At 42.6% G+C, this 16,376-nt stretch overlaps 1 protein-coding gene across 2 annotated transcripts in view; it reads left to right on the top strand.

The window, feature by feature from the left end:
• The first annotated feature begins 700 nt into the window (after positions 1-700).
• LOC311589618 (tumor necrosis factor receptor superfamily member 10B-like) overlaps positions 701-16,376 on the top strand; it is a 43,917-nt gene continuing 28,241 nt past the window's right edge. The window contains exons 1-2 of one of the 2 annotated variants that reach the window (XM_084768144.1): positions 701-842; positions 4,413-4,563. The gene's annotated coding sequence lies outside the window, so the exon portion shown is untranslated. Of the gene's footprint in view, positions 843-3,686; positions 3,770-4,412; positions 4,564-16,376 lie in introns of those variants that run through there. The other variant, XM_084768143.1, reaches the window with a different exon arrangement.

The following is a 16,376-nucleotide window of genomic DNA, read 5'->3' as shown; positions in this document are numbered from 1 at the left end:
CGCTTTCTCAGGTGGTTTGGGTTTAAGGTAGCCGGCCGGACTGGAGATACGGCAGCGGCAGGTGGATGTCCAGCCTTAGATCTGTTTTACCGCTCCTAGCCCAAGGGCTTTTATATTAAACTAATGTCCACGATGCCTTCCTTTCACTAGAATATCAGCCGAAAAGCTCCGTGACAGTGCACACATTTTTACGACTACATACGCTTCTTTTCACTTTCTTCCCGCCCTTCTGCTCTGGAGTGTCCGTTTTCTTCTGGAAATCCTTATTCTCCCCGGGTCCTTTAAAAAGCCAGCATCAGTCCGACTCTTCCCCTGAAGCCCCAGCTGCCCTGGCTACCAGTTTAGCGTCTATCTCCAACTCCTGCTTCTTCGAAGGAGGGGCAGACAGCGATGCAGATGTCTTGCAATGACAGTGGTACTCCAGAAGATACTTTATAGACCGAAAGGCACTTAAACCTTGCTGTTTAATTACTTTTCAGTCTTAAAAGTCTTACAAAATCTGCTCAGTGTTAAGAATAAATTGTTTTGGCGATGGTGGTAGTGTTGGGCTGTTCTCACTCAAAAGACCAGGATGAGCTCTTTATGAATTTGAAGTTTTTCTTGAGCTACACGGACCCGACCTAGGGCATGCACTGTTGTGACTACAAGTCTTTACAAAACCGGTAAAGACAGGTTTATAAAAAGAGAAACTAGAGGTTCCTACTTCCGTTGACGCGGTAGCTGTTGGCAAGCACGACAGGATATGAACTTTTAACAAAAATGGGGCACAGCTGTATTACCGTGGCTTCTCTGTTTGATCGGGGAGCAGAAAGCCTTAGGGTTACAGAAGCGAGACAATGCAGGTTAGTAATGGTTCCCATAAGTACCGTGTATGCCTAAGGGTCAGGCTGACCTTAACTTTAGCCCGAGGTTCAGTCAGCATTAGTGAACGTGTTCTTTTCTTTTCACTGGCGGTGGGTTTTCCTGTGCTGGGGCACCTCCTACATGCTGAACAAGCAAAACACTCTGCCACTGAAAAATACTGATTTTTAAAAAATATTTTTAATTTTAAAAATATGTTTAAGAGTTTTCCTGCTTGAGTGTTAAGTGCACTGCGTACATGCAGTACCCGCAGAGGCCACAAGAGGGAGGAGGAACTCCTGGAATTGCAGTTACTGTGGCGAGCTGACCTGTGGGTGACGGTAACCTTAAATTCTAAACCCTTTCAGAGTTTACAGTAGTTGAAACAGTATTAGGGTGAATTTTCATAAGCACTGAATTTTAATAAAGTGTAATAAGCATTTTGAAGGAGGATGAATTCTGTGTGTTCAAAATATCTCACTGAACACTTTTTTACGAATACATTCCACATAGTGCTCTTAGTAAGCTTGTAGGGTAAGTTTCCCCACTTTCCCTGTTTTTATGGAAGAGGACGCTGAGACAGACTTGGTCGTGGACGCCTTTAATCCAGGCACTCAGCAAGCAGAGGAAGGTGTATCTTTGAATTTCGAGGCCAGCTGATCAACAGAGTGAGTTCCAGGACAGCCAGAGCTACACAGAGAAATGGTGTGTGTGTGTGTGTGTGTGTGTGTGTGTGTGTGTGTGTGTGTGTGTGTGAGAGAGAGAGAGAGAGAGAGAGAGAGAGAGAGAGAGAGAGAGAGACAGAGAGACAGAGAGAGACAGAGAGAGACAGAGACAGAGACAGAGACAGAGAGACAGAGAGACAGAGAGACAGAGACAAACAGACAGACAGATAGACAGAGGCAGAGAGAGACACAGAGAGAGAGACAGGGACAGGGATAGAGAGTGAAGAGAGGAGAGAGGTGGAGGGAAAGGAGGAGAGGAGAGAGGAAAGTGAGAGGCAAAGAAGAGAGAGAGGAAAAGAGAGTAAAGAGAGGGAGGAGAGGGAGAGAGGAGAGGGAGGGAGAGAGGACAGACTGGGGGGGGGGGGAAGGAGATGGGCAGAAAGGAGAGAAGGGGAGAAGAGAAGCAGAGGTGGAAAGGTGAGAGGAGAGAGGAGAGTGAAAGAGAGAGAGCAAGACAGCTCTCGCTGAGTATTATTAAATCTAGCAAAACAAATCTATACCGTGCCACCTGTTGTTCCCTGAAGGAAAGTAGGTTTTCTCAACCTGGCTAAGGGTTGAGACTTTTGCCAGAGAGCAAATAGATGTCTCTGGGACTGCTTGCTTCTGAAAACTCCACTGCATTTGACCCTTCCAGGCAGAAAGGTTGGCTCTTCTGAAAGGCTGAAAAGATAATGGGGAACAGTCAGTAGAGCTGAGGACCATGGGTACAAATCTCTGAAACTGATCTTAAATACATCCCCTCTAGATTGGTTCTTCTGGCTGTTTCGTGCCCTGCATTTTGCCTTTGTCTGTCTTAGTAACAGCTTGACTCCAGGCAGGCAGATTCCCCCTGAGAGTCACTCTCTCGCAACTCTCAACTATTACCATAAGATTTCTAAGTTTGTGGTGCGTGTGGTGGCGCACACCTTTAATCCCTGCACTCGGGAGGCAGAGGCAGGTGGATCACTGTGAGTTCGAGGCTAGCCTGGTCTACAAGTGAGTCTAAGACAGCCAAGGCTAACAAAGAGAAACCCTATCTTGGAGAGAGAGAGAGAGAGAGAGAGAGAGAGAGAGAGGAGAGAGAGAGAGAGAGAAGAAGGAAGAAGAAGAAGAAGAAGAAGAAGAAGAAGAAGAAGAAGAAGAAGAAGAAGAAAGGAAGAAAGGAAGAAAAAAGAAAAAAATGCCAACACTTGGGCAGCAGAGGCAGGCAGATTGCTGTGAGTTCGAGGCCAGCTTGGTCTACAAAAGGGAGTCCAGGATAGCCAGGACTGTTACACCTATTAAAAAAAAAACAATTTCTAAGTTATGAGCATAAGGGTTTTCCTAGTACACATACTCTTTCTCTCATGAATCTGCCACAGGTAGGAAAGTGACCATAGGAACCTTTATTCTGAGACTGAAGAATGCAATTTTTCACCTCCATGAGCTCTACCGTGGCAATGATATTTATTTGCTGATGTCATAGATACTTAAATATATCAAAGTCTATCATTTATAGCATAAGAATATTTAGGTATAATATGCTGACAGAACAATTATATTTTTTATTTATATGAATAGATTATTTGTTTCTCAGATGTTTTGAACTCAAACTGGCTTAAATTAAATTCTGTTAATGCTTGAACAGTTTTTAAAAATCTTATATTGAAGATATTATCTTGTTTCTTTTTTTTTTTTTTTAAGGCATCCTAACCATTATTACTGCCCATCAACTCATGACCATGACTTTCTCGAATAACACAGTAGCCATTTGGCACGCTGACTGTCCAGTTGGCCCATTTAAAGTCTCAGTATGGGGCCAGGAAGGTGATCTGGTGGGTAAAAGCATTGGCCACACAAGCATGAGCACTTGAGTTCAAATTCCCCCATAAAGCCAGGCAGCTATCTCAAACAAGGTTGTCCTCCGGCCTCCACACTTACACCGTGGCATGCTTGTGCCCACATAGATGTGGTTTAAAATAATTTCTCACTGATAAGTATAATAATAAAAGATCACTACCTTCCCTCTCCGTCTTCTCCTTCAAATCATTCTTTAGTGTAAGAGACTTAGAAACCATCACTTCATCCTAATGAGTTAAAAAGTAAACAAATAGGGCTGTGGTGTTGGCTCCGTGGTTAAAAGCACTTGTTTCTCTTGTTGAGGACCTGGGATCAGTTCCCAGCACCCACATGGTGGACATAGTTCAAGATCAATGGGATCTGATGCTCTCTTCTAACCTTCAAAGGTACCAGGCACATATGTGTTACACATATATACATATAGGCAAAGCACTCAGACACAAAAGTAAATCAACCTAAAGAAGAACAAACTCAAACAACTTTGTAGGGAATTGGGGAGACAGGTCAGTTGGTAAAGTGGGTGTCATGCAAACATGGTAATCTGATATTGAGCCCCAGAACTCACGTTTAAAAAAATCCAGGTTCAGAGGCACATGCTTATAATCTCATCACGAGGGAGACAGAATCAAGTAAATCCTCAGGGCTAGCTGGTAGCTTAGGCAGCTGGTAAGTTCTGAGCTAATGAGAGACCCTATCTCAGAGACAAAAACAAAAACCCCAGGTGGATTGCTCCTGAGAACCAATACCACAGTTGGCCTTTGACCTGAACACATATGGACACTATATAATGTACATACAACCACATACACACATGTACTCACATGAACACACATTCACAGGCTCACATCTACAAAACAACTACCAATAACAAAAACAAAACAAAAAGTGAAAGAAAAAAAAAACAAAACAATTCACAACTCTCCATGAGCACTATTAGGAATCTATACACTCAGGGTGGCTATTTGGCTATTGGCCCTGGATCCACTTTGCCTATATTCCTAACGTTCTCTGTGTGGTTTCTATGCACAGAGATCTGACAGAGAGGTGGAAAGAATGTAAGACTCCCAGGATGCCGAGGAGTTCTGTGAAATGCTCTTTGGAGTACAGGACACGTCCATTGCCCTTGTGAACTCACCACAGCTGTGGCTACCTGCACACCATCAAGCCAACATTGCAACAGGTGGGACTAATTGGATTCTGTGGGTTACTACCCAAATAAGGAGAGGGTATTAAGAAGGTAGAAGGTGTTTGTTGGAGGTGTTTAAGGGGGAGAAGAAGGGGAAAGGAGGAGTTGGGGTGCACATGATCAAGATGCATACAAGAAATTATCAAAGAATAAATAAAAGATATTCCTGTTTTAAACAAAGAGAGAGAAATGGTTATTTGGAATCAGTTAGTATAGTGCCAAGAAATTATTGGCTTTTTCTTATAATCATTCTAATCTGAAACTTTGTTATAACCCATTATTGGTACCAGTTTTGTACTGACGATGATGATTCATGTGTGTGTACATGTCCATATGTGCACATGTGAAGGCATGGTTACATGTTGTGTATGCATACATATAAGGCCATAGGTTGACACTGAATGGCTTCTTCAGTAGCTCTCCACCTCATTTTTCACCACCTTCCCAGTGAATTTTCCAGTAATACCCAGGTGTATTACTCAGGGTTCTCTAGACTAAGAGAACACACACACACACACATTCATTATACACACATATGTGGGATATGTGTGTGTGTGTGTGTGTGTGTGTGTGTGTGTGTGTGTGTGGTTTATTAGAAGGACTTACAGGCTGTGGTCTAGCTAATTCAACAATGGTGGCTTTGAATGCAAAGTCCAAGAATCCAGTAGTTTCTCAGTCTATGAGGCTGGATGTCTCAGCTGGTCTGCAGAATTTGATGGAATCCTGAAGAACTAGGCTCCAATGCCAGTGAAGGAATGGACTTGCAAGCTGGCAAGAGCAAGCACATCCTTATATAGGTTTCCAGGAGAAGGCATGGCCCAGGTTAGATCGGGATTAAAGATCTGGTCTAATGGTGTGTCTCCCTACCTCAAAGATCTGGATTAGAGGTGGACCTTCCCACTTCAAATTAAGCAGAAACCCCTCAATGGTATGCCCTCAATTTTGGGGTTCTGAGATGTAGTAAAGTTGACAACCCAGAATAGCCACCACAAGTCTACCCTTTGTCAACTTAACATATAATCATATCTATTTATGCCATGATTAATTTCAAATGAAAACAATAACCAGACCATAATAATGACTAAACATTATAGCTATCCCGTGTATAATTGCAAATGAATTATATATTTAACCAGGCCATAATAACACATTAGAAGTTTAAAATAGGTTGCAATGTCCCTTGAGGGACATTATTTTAGTATCTTAAACTTAAATATGGTAAGCATTGATGTTCTCTTAATTGATGTTATACCACATGATAAGGAAACTAAGGAAAGAAAACACAAGTATCTGTGCAAACACATTCTTAACAAAATATGAAAGAAGCACTCATATCAATTATAATCCTCTTTCTGCAGCTGGTCACGTAGCCTTAACTGCTATTTATGACTATTTTTCTTCTCTTACTCATTCTGTAGTTCCTCCATCTCAAGCCAGCACCTCAGCACATCTTGGCTCTTTTCCTAGAGCAGTGACTCATACCTTCGTCCCTGAAAGGTCTGTGCCCTTTGTCACCCTGCCTGGATTACTAGCCCATTGGAGTTTCCCACTGACTTTAATAACAGGACATGTTACTACCAACAGGTGCCCAAAAGGTCTCCTGTCTCCAGACATCATCTTTCTTACCTCCACTGTGGAGAAACAATTCAGTGTCTCCATGGTAATCTGAATCAATCACCCCTCCTAACACTGTGATTCCTTTATTAGCCTGTTGGCTTGAGGGCATCAGAAGCCCAAAGTGGCTGGGGATGGGGCGGGGCGGTGTCTGAGCTGCCATTTCAATGGAATGTTGGCTGAGGCTCCTGATAGGAGCACTATCCTCTCTGGAACCAAAATTTCTAGGCCAGCAGAACTTAAGGTTGCAGGAACAGGAAGCAAAATTTCTCCTAGTGGGCCACTGGGGGCGACAGTGAGTGGAACTGTTATTCCCTTTTCCACCTGTTGATTCTTGGACCATATTCTGGACACTGATGCAAAGCATACACTGCCTTCTGGAGAGCCCTGCCCCAGCTGGTGCCATCTAACTGGCTCTGAACTATGTTTTCAAAAGACCATTCCGTCTTTCTGTCAGGCCAGTTGCTTCAGAATGGTGGGGGACATGGTAAGATGGTGGACTCCATGGTTGTGGGTCCGCTGTCCCACTTCTGTGCCTGTGAAGTGAGTTCCTTGGTCAGAAGCCATACTGTGTGGAACACCATGACAAGAAGGCATTCTGTGAGTCCGTGGATAGTCACGGCAGAAGCATCACGTGCAGTAAAGGCAAATCCATAGCCAGAACAAGTATCCACTTGAGTAAGGACAAAATATTCCCTTTTCCGTGGAGGAAGTGGTCCAAAGTGGACCGGCTTGCTGGCTGGTCACCCCTGGGAATGATGCCATCCCTGGGGCTCAGTGTTGGTCTCTGCTCCTGGCAGATCTGGCACACGGCAGCACCTATAGCCAGGTCAGCCTTGGGAAGTAGAAGTCTGTGTCTCGAGCCCACACATAACACCCATCTCGGCCACCATGAGCACTTTGTTTATGGGCCCATTGGGCACTTTTCTGGGGAAAGAGGCTGACTGCCCACAGAATGTGTCACCTTACCTATTTGATTACTGACCTCCCCTCAGCTGAGTCACCTTTTGCCGAACATTTGCATGCTGCATAAGTATCTCCGTTGGAGAGATCAATTCACACATTTCTTCCCCAGATGTCTCTCTTACCAATTTTCCAATCCTGCTCTTTCCAAGTCCCTGGCCATCCAGATAATCTAGTCAGCCCACCAATCAGTGGACAGTTGTGCATCTTGGCTGTTTTGCCTTCCAAACACGATCATGTGTACTGCCTGAAGTTCTGCCCACTGTGAAAATTTCCCTTCGTTGGACACCGATGTCTCAGAAATGGGTTGTAATGCTGCAGCTGGCTGCTTCTGGGTGGTACCTGCATAACATGCAGAGCCATCAGTAAACCAGGCCCTAGTCTTCTCTTCCTCATCAACCGGTCAGATTATCATAGGGCGCATCCTGTAGGCAACAGGCTCGAGCTCGGCAGCAGCCGGCATTGTAACGAGGGTAGAAACCATAGCATCTGGGCAACTTTTTCAAGTAACTTGCTTGTGCCTTCAGGGCCTGCCGGGTTCCAATCACATACATGCCACTTCCATTTAAAAATGGATTGCTGCTGTGCGCATCCTACTTTGTGGCTCAGATGATGCCCAGCTCATGATGGGCAGCTCGGGTCGCATAATAACTTGATGGCCAGTTGTCAAACACTCAGTTTCCACTAAGGCCCAATAGCAGGCTGAGAGCCTTCTCTCAAAGGGACAACAGTTGCCTGCAAATGATGGTAGAACCTTGCTCCCAACTTCTAAAGGTCTCTTCTGTGATTCACCTATAGGGGCCGGCCAAAGGGGCTCCAAACAGCATCCCTATCTGCCACTGCCACCTCACATACCATTGGGAATGCTGGATCATAAGAGCAGCCTGTGCAGCAGCCTAGTTCTGCTGAAGAGCCTTCTCCTGTTCCAGGCCCACACAAAGCTACCAGCTTCCCCAGCCATGTGCGTGCGTGGTATATGAGCTGAAGCCAACACACCCAAGTGAGGAATGTGCTGCCTCCAGGATCCAAACAGGCCCTCTAAATGTTGTGCTTCTTGCTAGGTAGTGGGAGGGGCCAGGTGTAATAACTTATCCTTTACCTTAGAAGGGATATCCCCATGGTCCTTAGTAGGTAGGTAGTGAGAAAAGGACATTTGCTAGGTCAACACCTGCATTCTCTGTACTAGGAGGTATGTTCATTTGCTCAAGTAAGGACACCACATCCGGTTTGGCAGCTGCAATCACAGTCAGTACTTGATTGAGTTTTTCTGTAGTCACCTCTCATTTTCCATGAACCATCTGTCTTCTGCACTGGCCAGAAGGAGGGTTTAAAGGAAGATGTGGTGGAAGCGCCACCCTACATCTTGCAAGTCCTTGATGGTGGCGCTAACTTCCGCAGTTCTTCCAGGGATGTGATACTTATTGCTGTTGTTTGTTTGTTTGTTGAGATAGGGTTTCTTTGTGTAACAACCCTGGCTGTCCTGGAACTCTCTTTGTTGACCAGGCTGGCCTTGAACTCACAGAGATCCACCTGCCTCTGCCACCCAAGTGATGGGATCAATGTGGGTGTATGCCACCCCATACCAGCTTCATGTGATACTATTTTTGATACACTATTTTCCCTGGCAGAGGCAACTCTAAAGGTTTCTTCCATTTAGCCTTTCCAACAATAATAGCCCTCATTGCACAAGTCAGGGAACCAATGTGAGCATTCTGCCAACTGGTTTTTTTTTGTTGTTGTTTTTTGTTTTTTTTGAGACAGGGTTTCTCTGTGTAGCCTTGGCTGTCCTGGACTTGCTTTGTAGACCAGGCTGGCCTCAAACTCAGTGATCCGCCTGCCTCTGCCTCCCAAGTGCTGGGAATTAAAGGCGTGCGCCACCACACCTGACTATTTCTGCCAACTTTTAAGTCTATCTATCTCAATTATATATTCTGAAACTGGGGAAATAACCACAGGAGGAGTTTGGAGGTCCATAGGAACTACTGTGAGTCAGACTTCAGCCAAAACTCCATTAATCACCTGGCCCCCATAAGCCCCTACTTTAACTGGAGGGCCACAGTGTTTCTTGGGATCTCCTGGGATCAGTGTTAATTCAGAACCGGCAGCCAACAGATCCTGGAAATTCTGGTTGTTTACTTTCCTCCGGCGTACAGTTACCCGTTAGCCAGTACCAAAAGTCCATATGAGTCCTGCCACCATAAAATCCACTTTGCTTCTGCTGCCCATTACAGTAACTACGATCACCTTGCCTTTGACAATGCTGCCACTGGCCCCTTGTTTTTAAATTAACCAGTACGGCCTAATAATTGTTTATTATCATGCCTATTATTATTATTATGATGATGATGATGATGATGTCAGTATATTCTAACCTGCTAGCCATCAAGACACAGACACCTGTTATATTTTAAAATAACCTTAGTTAACCTGGGGCAGGGCAGATATCCATCCTGTAAACTACTTCCCATAGTGGGGCAGGTATCCCATGCCATGTGCTTCTAATAATTTCTATTAAGCTACCTCCCATTCATAATCCCAAATACTTGCTAATGTTCTTCATCTGGGCCAAATCCTCCATCCATGCTGGCCACGTGCTTCTCTTCCATCTAACCCATGGTGGCCTTCTTCTCCTCTCTTCTCTTCTTCCAGGGATCCTCTCTGTCTAAGCCCGGGGAACCTTGGCCACACCTATCCTTCCCTCTTCTGTCTAAATAAAAGGCCATTATCTATATATATATAACAATTATGAAAAATTATAAAACCAATAGGTAAGACTTACACATATAATGTCTAATCAAAAGATATTGGGCAACCTTGAAGAGATATTATCTGTTTTATCTTGGTGAGTCTACAAAGCTCATAACTATCAACCAAAAAGTACTTATCTAGATCCAAAAGTATCTTCTTAACTCCTAAACAACTAAGTGTAAATTTAAAACTAACTGGTCTTTAACCCCATCAGAGACTTGAGAAGGAATACATTTAACTACAAGAGCCAATAGGAAGTGCAGGTTGGCAGCTTCTAAAATGAAAAAATGACAAAGACAGTTTACAGTCTGACAGGTCACCCAAAACTCTCTATAACATTGGAACATCATCTTTAGCCTTTTGGCCCAATATATCTGACAGACATATTTATGAAGCAGGAACGGTTGAGGACTTGCTTTCCCCGTCTTGCCAGAGTCTGGCCGTCGACTCTGCCTGCATCCAAGCTTGTCCAATTTTAGGCAGAATTTTGCCTGTGGGAGAAATGAGGACACCTTTGCCCAGTGGCTGTTTCACCACACTTGAAGCCATCTCCATAAGGAGGTTCTTTAATGCTCGTCTTCTTTGTGGTAGGCTGGGTGTTGTCAGGAGTTAAGCTGTCTTATTGTCAAAGAATCCTTAAAATAATAAAAACATTTTTAAATGCCGTATTCTGTAGGTCTCTGAGATTTTTGAAGACTTTATCTAACTATAGAATAATATCTGTTAAACCTAGCATGTATATTTTTATATTGACATGACCATGAATTGATCAACAATTGCTTATATTACTTAATTATCCTAAACAGCCTACAATAACACTGTCAGAGTATTGAAAGTAAACCATGTATTGAGTTGTATGTGTACAATACCATATATTAGAGTAGAAATATAATGTATGAAGAATAATATTAAATTTGAATTCTATTTCAATGTAGTAAAAATTAAACATATTTTTGTATCAATATACAAAATTCTATATCAATGAATGAAAATTAACCTTATTTGTGAGTAAAGGCCTTAAGGTGAGGAGTAGATTCAATAATCTACTTTTTGTGCTATCATCCCTATATATTTTTATATTCCCCTTTTTTTCTTTTCTCTTTTTTTGTTTTGTTTTGTTTTTGTTTGTTTTGGGTTTTTTTGTTTTTGTTTTTGTTTTTTTTTGAGACAGAGTTTCTCTGTGTAGCCTTGGCTGTCCTGGACTCGCATTGTAAACCAGGCTGGCCTCACAGGGATCCACCTGCCTCTACCTCCCGAGTGCTGGGATTAAAGGTGTGTGCCACCACACCTGGCTCCCTTTTTTCTTTTCAACCCCTATCTCCATACCTCTCAATGACAATATACATGTATAGCCCAAGAAAGCAACCAAAAACCTACCCAACCCCCCTTAAGGGAAATGGGGCATCTTTCTCTTAAAGTTTTTTTCAAGCTGATTTGGGGCAGAGAATACCTGTATAGGGGCCCAAATAAAATTGGAAGAAAATGATTAAACAAACTAGGAATCGTATTTGTGGTCCAGTCTCTAAAGGTTGAGAAATTCCAGGCTTAATATAAGTCCTGTGTGGGACAGTCTGAAACACTGGACCAATTGGAATCATAAGTCTTCTTTGAAGCTGTCCTTTTCCAGTGTCCAGCACTGGGGCTGGGGCATGAAGGATGCAGGATGTCAGCATCTCAGTATGCTGGAGGAATGCATCCTGTCAGGTCTGATCCAGCATCAGTATCTGGTTCTTTTGTTCTGAAAACATGTAATTTCTCACAAGCATTATACAGTTCTAAAACTATGACTATATTAGGTGTGCAGGGTACAGAGAAGAATCAAGGCTGGTTCTCTCTGTTCTTTGTGTGAGCAGAAGAAAGACATCTGTAAATCTTTATTTATCAGCCAGCCTCAGAGCTATTTTCATGGAGCGGAATTAGCAACATAAGTTAACTGTTCTGTATTTGAATTCATGTAAACATAGACTCACTTCAATTAGCAGTCTCTCTTTTATCGAGGTCTGTTTCATCTTGACCTCTTTCAAAGACAAAATATAACATCACCATTAACAATGAACATACAATTATCATCATATTGAAATCAAAACAAGATTGTATAGTTTCCTGAGAAAATGCTTCCCGTTTTAGAAACAAGCCGGTTGCCCTGAGCAAAAGATAAAGGCATTAAGCTTTAAATAAATGTCATATAAACTCATTTTATTTTAGGGTTTATGTATTCTGTAGGTATCTTGTACATGGCTTTTTATATTTGTTGTGGGTGTTTTGGTCTTTCTTTCTTTTTTTTTTTTTTTTTTTTTTTTTTTTTTTTTTGAGACAAGGTTTCTCTGTGTAGCCTTGGCTGTCCTGGAGACACTTTGTAGACCAGGCTGGCCTCGAACTCACAGCTATCCGCTTGCCTCTGCCTCCCAAGAGTTGAGATTACAGCTGTGCGCCACTACGCCTGGCTTTGTCTACCTTTTAAACTTTATATAAACTCTCATTTTAGAGTTTGTACATACCCTAGGCGTCTTGTACCTGGGTTTTTACATTTGTTGTGGATGTTTTTGTCTCACTCCTTCTCAATGTGGGAGCTTGTGTGCAGCTTGCGGGTTTGTCTCTCCATCCAACCTTGGTCCTTACTTTGACCAACAAGACATGTGTTTCTTAGGCCAATTTATCCTTTAGCACCATATTTCCTGTGGACGTTCCACTTTTTAGGACATCGGCTGCCCTTTTAAAAGAGCGGTTTCATCACTTTTCTTTACATAAATCTAAGATTGATGTGTATCCATCCTTTAAATCAGTAAGCACATATAAACCATTGTTAAGAAAAAGGAACTTACATAGGAAATTTAAGGAAAAAATTTTGTCAGTTTAAATCCTATGTCATCATCTCTGTAAGTAATTTATCTTATCAGCAGGGAGTCAGGCCCTGTGGACAACCACGTTGGAACTCAGGAGTTTCACCTGTCTTTGTCTCCACTGTGTTGGGATTAAGAGCTTGGGTCACCACCACCCTGTTCAACCATTTCATCTCAATTCCAGTAAAAACTTTAGAAATCTCAAGCATAAATCAAGCAGGGAAACAAGAAAAGTCTAAGCCTTGGGTCAGTTGTGCCAATTTAGTTATTATTATCCCTTTCTGGTGAACCTTTTTCCAGAAATCCCTGACAAACACCTTGCAGTTAAGGAGTTCTGAATTTCAGCTGCTATTAACTCTAAGAGCTTGGTTTCTTCCCTTTTAGTTGCTAGAAACTTAGCCTCGCATCTCTTGGCTCTCTGCCTTTTCCTCTGAACCTTTTTTAGAGAGGGTAAGGAGAAGTGTGACTATGTAAGTCCATTGCAAACAAATTCACAAACACCAAAACAAAGCCATAAAAAGATCTAAAAGCCTTATGCCATGGTGACTTGGAGAGGGACCATAGCAGGTTTTATTTTATTATTTTTATTTTTAGGCGGTTAACTCCATTCCCTAGGCCAGTTTAGAAGACTGTCAGTCTCTTAGGCCTGCCTCTCTAACTGATCACGTGTCTGTAGCCATCTTTGCTCTGGCCCTTGGATGTTCTCTGGGAGCTATCCCCCCTTTCAGACTATGACAAAGTATGATTTTTAAGAGTGTGGATACCTGCCCCATATCAAGAGCCACTTGTTTTTAATTATCAATAAGGCCTAATAATTGTTTATTATGAGGCCTGTACTTATTATTTCAGTATAACCCACTACCTCAGGGCCCAATTAAATCTATTGCATTTACTTCATCCAACTGGGCAGCAGTGTCTCCAGCCCTAAGATCTGGCACAAGGAAAAGAGTGACAACAAAGCTCTTCAAATGTGCTGGTGTCCCCTCACCATTTTGTGTTCTACCGGGTTAGTGAGAGGGCTTTCCCACTGTGGAGGATTAGGTTTTACACAACATACCCACTCTAGCATTGCAGTTTCCCTGAGCCTTTAAATTGTTACATCAACATTAAACCAAGGAATACCAGGCATCTCCAACTCCTTTACAATTGGCCCTCTTTTGATAAACACTTCAGCCAACCACTCAAACTTTTGGCAGCACGTTTTAAACTGTGGGAGCGTCTGCATTAAATCTAGAATCTCCACTCTGAGGGCCCTTACCAATAAACTCAGTCCGATCCAGTTTTACGTTCCTTCCACCACTATCCCACACCCTTAACATGCATTCCCACAGGCATTGTATTCCCCAGACTTCTGCTTGAATAATTAGCAAACTCGTTAAGCTCTTTAGCAGTGTAGTGTGCCTCCTCATGGCCTACGCTCTCCCCTTCTCCTCTAGGAGCCTGCTTTGTCTTAAGTCTGATTATAGGTCTAGATGCAACTACTGGTGAGCCTGGAGGGACATCAGTAATTAGTCTTGCCTGGCATCTCTTTCAGAGAAGTCACTGCTGTTGTAGCAGACAATGAAGGGTTAATTTCCTCAAAGGTGAAAAATTCAATATTTCAAGGGATGGAGCTGAGGGTAAGATAAACCCTTGAGAATTTGAGGGCTCAAAGTTCTCAGCTCCAATAGGGTCCTCCCACACACCACCATTCCAGTGTATAGGGTCCCATTCTTAACTGATTAATGGCCTTTCTTAGTCACTGACATCCTCTGAGGCTGGGACTTGAATTCAGCCAACATTATAATGGGGACTTCGGTTTGCTTTTCTGCAACTGGAGCTCTGTGGCTGCTGGACAGAGGATTCTCTTCCAGGGCACCCTTAGAACCCTTTAGACTGTGCGCACCAGGAGCCAGACAATTTTACCGCTGAGTTCAATTCTTTTCCTTCACCATATTCTGAGCTGCTAGAAGTTGGTTAATTTTATCATGGAGTCCATTCCTGTCCTTTGTCAGTTTATCCAGAGATGCTAAGAGCAACTGACCAGCGTCTTATTTGTCCAACACACTGTCAAAAAGTTTTATAAACAGAGTCAACAAACCCGTCACGACGCACGATCGGTGAATCGGGATAATCAAATGCATCTAGCTCGTTACGTTTGTAAAATAGTTCACACCATGGCCTTTCAGGGCTCTCCACGGTTCAGAAGAGGCTTCGGTAACTGCCCACATTGGCAAATTGGAAAGCCTATTTCAGACACCTAAAAGAGCCATCTTCCCTTATACTTGTGTGACTCTAGAACCACAGCTGATACCAAAATCTGTATTAGTCTAGACTAACAGAACGCATAGAATGAACCTATATATGTATATAACATTTATCATATATACTATATATACACTTTATCATATATTTAGAGGCTGTGGTCCGGCTAATCGACCAATGGCTGGCTATAAATGAAAAAAATCCAAGAATCCACTAGTTGCTTGGTCCACCAGGCTGGATACCTCAGCTGCTCTGCAGTAGATGCTGGAATCCTGAAGAAATAGGTTCCAATGCCAGCGAAGGAATGGCCTTGCTAGCAAGGTGTGAGCAAGCAGATAAAAAATGTGTTTCTTTTTTCTTGTCCATATATATATAGACAGGCTGCCAGCAGAAGGCATGGCTCAGATTAGATCTGGATTAAAAATCTGGTCTGAAGGAGTGTCTCACTGTCACGGACGTATAGGATTTTGGGGTCGGGAGTTTTTGAAGTGTCAGTGGGCAGAAGATAGGTGAGTGACAGACTAACTCAGGGGAGAGTTTAAGTCTGAGTGTATTTTCGAGAGAAGTAAGTCAGGTTTTTATATACATTTTAAAATGGGGTGTTTACACATGGTTATATTATTTTTTTTTACAAGTTGAAATATAGGATGAGTGTAATTATGTTGTCATTAATCTTGAGCAATTATTTATAAGTTATTAGATTGGTATCCGTGTATGTGTTTTTTTTTTTAATCAAAAGTTAATGTTTTTTTTTTTTTATTATGTCAAACATTTGTGAGTTAAGACAGTTTGTTTTCTTAGTTTATCCATCACTATTTGGAGTCTTACTCAAAACTTTATTTGTAAGTCATAACATAAATTATTTACCGGTGATTAATTTTTAGTCATGTTTTTATTAACAAGTAGAACGGAACTTAGTGGTAAGCTTGGCTGAATGACCCTTGGCTGTAGTTTTAAGTAAAGGGCCGTCCAGCAACACAGTACATATTGAAAAGCTCTTTAATAAGGAAAATGAAAACAAAGACAGAAAGGGAAAACATTTAGGAGAACAGTTGGAATGTTTTTAAAACAAGGAGTGTTGTAATCAGTTACTGTTGGCAAGAACACTGGACCCGTTTTAGGAAGCTCTCCCTTGGTAGGGGTCGTTGCCTGTGTTTTGTGGTAACATTTGTCACACAGACTCCACTGGAGGGGTCGTGATATCCCACTATCTCAAAGATCTTGATTAGAGGTGGGTGGACCTTCCCACTTCAAGTTAAGCAGATCCCTCACAGGTACTCCCTCCATTTTGGGGTTTTAGGAAAAGAAAATATAATAGATGGTTATGGGTGGATGGGGAGGTCTGGAATGGGGGGCATCAAGTAGTGAGGGTAAAATGGAGAGGAGAGGAGGGAGGGA

This window comes from Acomys minous, assembly GCF_964271855.1.
Source record: "Acomys minous genome assembly, chromosome: 18".
NCBI classification, from domain to species: domain Eukaryota; kingdom Metazoa; phylum Chordata; class Mammalia; order Rodentia; family Muridae; genus Acomys; species Acomys minous.
Note: the sequence above shows the minus strand (reverse complement) of the source record. Positions and strands in the feature narration are given on the sequence as shown.